Here is a 4,895-nt window from a genome sequence, read left to right as displayed (position 1 = left end):
TGGTTGCAAAGACGGATAAACGAAGTACAAGAAGATCCAGAAAAACACCCAGACTACACCATCGAGAATGGCAACTTATACCGGCGGATATTATGCAGCAACCTAGACAATGATTCCCCTGCTTGGAAACTCTGTGTTCCAACCGAAATACGACAACGAGTGATGGAGGAATGCCACGATAAACCAACTGCCGGACATCTTGGGATTAAGAAAACTATTCTTCGCGTGATATCAAAGTATTATTGGCCTGGAATTTTTCGGGATATAAGGAAGTACGTGCAAAACTGTAGCTCATGTCAGCGGTATAAAATAAGTCAACAAAAACCTGCCGGGAAAATGTTAACAGAAATACCAAATGAACCGTGGGCAGTACTCTGTGCTGATTTCATTGGGCCGCTACCTCGATCATACAAAGGAAACACAGTAGCATTGGTTCTCTTGGATAAATTCAGCAAATGGACCGAAGTTATCCCACTGAAATCTGCTACAACAAATGGAGTGAAAAGAGCGTTACGAGAGAACATAATAGCTAGAGTTGGAGTCCCAAAGGTACTACTCACAGACAATGGATCGCAATTCAATAGCAGAGCATTGAGAAAATTTCTTGAAGATCTTGGAATTCGTCATCAATTCACAGCACCATACACTCCGCAAGAGAATCCGGTAGAACGCACCAATCGAACGTTAAAAACAATAATTGCACAAGTATCAGAACAGGAACAGCGTAAATGGGACGAGCATCTACCTGAAATAATGTTAGCACTCAACTCCAGTGTATCCACATCTACTGGTTACAGTCCAGCTTATATTATACACGGAAGAACCCCCAGACTCCCAAGTGCACTCTTCGATGAAACCACACTTGGAACAAACTGCGCATCGATACCCCTTGAAACCAAGCAACACGAAATGCAAGAAATACAACAAATTGTGAAACTTAACCTACAGTCAGCTTCCCAAGACCAAGCCAAGCACTATAATTTACGACATAGGGCATGGAAACCACAGATTGGCGATATGGTTTTAGTTAAAACGCATCCTCTATCCAACGCTCAGGCTCATTTTGCTGCAAAACTGGCACCTAAGTTCTCAGGACCCTATCAGGTGGTCAATTTTATATCGCCAGTCATTATCAAACTCAAGCATATGCAAACACATAAAGAGAGTAGAGCTCATATTAGCGAACTAAAAACATATTACCATGAATAAATCAAAATACCGAATGTACTGCAGCAGGAGTAACGGGATCTACTTAATAAAAATTCCTATAAAATACGAAGACAATTATAGGAGGATTTAGTTGAATAGTATAAAGCCACAGAGCAAGATGAAAGTCAAACAATGGATCAGCAATTGCCCAATAGAATACACTACTCTCAAACCAAGTGCAGTAGTAGTAAGTCATTCCGAACAGAATAAGAAGCTCACCACCAGCATTCAAAAATATCGAAAGCGGCTCGAAACAATTGAACAAGCCAAGCCCAGGACCAAGTTTTTAAAGGAGCCAATTCCAGTAAAACCAAGATATAAAAAGCAAGCAGAAACCAAGCAGCCAGTGGTTAACCCGCCAACCAAACCTAGAAAAGACACCGATTTCTTGGATATTACAGCCGCGGAAGACCTGATGAAAGAGTTACAGGAAATATGCCAGCAGCGACCAATATCACCGCTAGCTCCAGAACCAACGCATGCAGAACTGTGGGAGAAAATAAAAAAGGACGCTCAAAAGCTAAAACGAGGTCGTCGCCATACATTTTTTGTACAAAGCGGAGCAACGAAGCATAAGGTGCTCATAGCAAATTCTGGTGCCATTCGGGTCGTTCCCCCTTTCCAATGAAGGGAGGGAGTGTGACGATTTTTTCCAACGCGTCACAAATAAATTATAATAGTTGAAAATAGCATGAAGTTATTATAGTAAACAAATAAAAAAAAAAAACCCAACAACAGAATTAAACTATTTTTAGTCGAAAAATATATATAGCATGAAGTTATTGTAGTAAACAAATAAAAAAACCCAACAACAGAATTAAACTATTTTCAGTCGAAAAAAATTATATATATAGCATGAAGTTATTATTATTATTGTAAACAAACAAAACAATAGAATTAAACTATTATTAGTAAAACCAAACCCACGGAAAAAAATATTAGTCTAAGCTATGAAAAAAATATATAAAGTATTAATAAAGTAAAAGGAATTATTTTAGAAAGTAAGATAGTAATAAGTAATTATAAATTATCATAGAATTTAGTTATCAAAATTAAAAGAAACAATAAATCTCTTGAAAATACAAATTAAGTAATAATACTTCCGATTTCTTTGAGGGTAATTATTTTGCCAAACTTTAATAATAAATATGCAGCAAACAACAACAGCAGAACATAGCGAGATCAGTAGCAGGCAATAACAACTTAAAAGAAAGCTACACAGTATGCACTCAGAAGTCAGTTATCCCGTTATATAAAATCCGTATAAAAGGAGAAGCAAAGTAAAACACAGGAACTTGGCCACAGCACTTCGAACAGTGCACATCACCAGAGGTTCAATCACAGGTCGTGAAGCAGAACACTTCACAAGATAATCACAGAGGTAATTATTAAGTCATAGAACTGATTCTTAGCAACACAGCCCTATCGGTAGTGTTGTTTCCTAATCCCACAGTGTAGCCCAGTCGGTAACACTGAACCTAGCAACACAGCCCTATCGGTAGTGTTGTTTCCTAATCCCACAGTGTAGCCCAGTCGGTAACACTGAACCTAGCAACACAGCCCTATCGGTAGTGTTGTTACCTAATCCCACAGTGTAGCCCAGTCGGTAACACTGAACCTAGCAACACAGCCCTGTCGGTAGTGTTGTTTCCTAATCCCACAGTGTAGCCCAGTCGGTAACACTGAACCTAGCAACACAGCCCTGTCGGTAGTGTTGTCTCCTAGCCTACCTTTAGTCATTCTTTTGTGTTCTCTTATTTACAGGAGTTATATTAATTGTCCGTATTTATAATTACAATAAAATATCATTAGTACATAAGTATAACTATAAATATTGTAATAAATTTATTTTGAGAAAAATAATAAAAACCACGAAACTAACGAAAATAGCCCGTTTTTTAATTACGAGAAGATTCAGGGTTACAGAGAAAAAAATATTCTTGTAACGACTCTGGGATCCGGCGAGAAAAACCCCGGCTTAAGAAAAAAAGGTTCTTTACAAAGGTTAATTAATGAGCCTCAACAAATTATAATTTAATTTTATAAATACTTAATAAATATATCTAACAAAAAAATATACTACTGAGAAGAATTTTCAAAGTACCATGGTACATTAGGACGAATGATATCCTCAGGGACCTCAAGATTGATCCCATCAAAAAATGCATAAAGGATAGAACCCTGAAATTATTAACGAAAACTGAAAACTGACAGACTTACCAACACCGCGTTATCAAATCTCAGAATGGTTACAGGCTCCTCGGGGAGGTATGCAGATCTGAGGTCAATTATTGCTTAGTCTAGTCTGATGAAGTGATAAACAATAATCCAGTCAAGACGTAAAGAGTGGTTTTGAAAATACCTCGAGTTAAAAAAGAGTAAAAGTGCTCAAGTGCACTGGCTCAAAGAGCTTCAACATAAATAATAAAATATACTCATAGAGGAAGGACAAGTAAGTAATTGGCTGATAGGTTGCCAAGAGAGGCAAATATATGCTATAATTTTTGTGCTAAACTTTTTGTGGACTCAAGCAATACCACTCAAATCAGATTTTAAGGAGATGAGCAGTGGAAACTATAGACCGCTGGTTTATTCATTCCAGCGAAAAGAATATTAGATAAGATACTTTCGCTAAGCATGGCAGCGTTATTCGGTTACTTTACAGATCATTTCGAATTGCGGTATCACTTAAATAAGTTGAAGTGTTCCGACACATTCCTTCTTCTTTTTTCCTATTCTTCTTTTATCCAACCTTAATCTTTTACGAGTCTGCTCACTTTGTATGGCATCTTCAAATCACATGGCCCTTGATTGTCTCTTTATTTATGCTTATATATATACGCGACTTTTTTTTAGTAATATGCAATATTTTTATTTGTCTATATAGAGTCCTCTCTTTATTTTCTTCATTCAATTTACGCATGATGCAATTAAACCGAAAGAAAACTGATTCATTATTATTAGAAACTTATTAAATTCCTTATTGGTTCCTACACACGTTAACGAATATCAGACAAAATTTTGTCTTAAGTATGATAATTAAAATGGATGATTATTTAGCTGAGAGAAGAACATATGTAATCTTAATTGTCCTTAGTCGTTCTGTGGATTCGCAAAAAACCATTGGATGAGGTTATCAGTAGATGGAAAAAAACAAAAGGCTATTGCTTTAATCACATAGACCAACGTAAAGCTAAATGACTTCTCATTCCAGCAAAAAAAGACTTTGGAGATGACTGCAACATGCATTACTACTTATATATGAGTTGAGGCTGTCCGTCACTGTTGTCTCTCATTTTTGAAAAACGGGCATTGAAAGATTAGAATGTTTTTTTCCACTTGAGCATTTTTGTAAATGTCCAACAAATACTTTAGTACTTCTGTAGTATTATTATGTTTCCAAACTTCAAACTAGAAAAAAATTTATAATTTAAGAAACCAAGGTGAAATGCAATGGAATATGTAGGGCTTTAGGAAAATGGGAAAATTCAAAATTACCTAGAGAAGAATGACAAAAATTGCCCTGCCAATATAGGCAGAAACTGTAAATATTCATTGAGGATTGTGCCATATGAAAGAACCTTGTTTTTGCTCTATATTCTGTATAAAAGTGATATATTTTATTGAACAAACGCTTATTTGAGATAACAATGGTTTTGTTTATGATTAAAATGAACAATTCTTTC

Source organism: Teleopsis dalmanni, chromosome 2, assembly GCF_002237135.1.
Source record: "Teleopsis dalmanni isolate 2A chromosome 2, ASM223713v2, whole genome shotgun sequence".
NCBI lineage: Eukaryota > Metazoa > Arthropoda > Insecta > Diptera > Diopsidae > Teleopsis > Teleopsis dalmanni.
The sequence above is the reverse complement of the archived record's forward strand: the minus strand, read 5'-3'. Positions refer to the sequence as shown.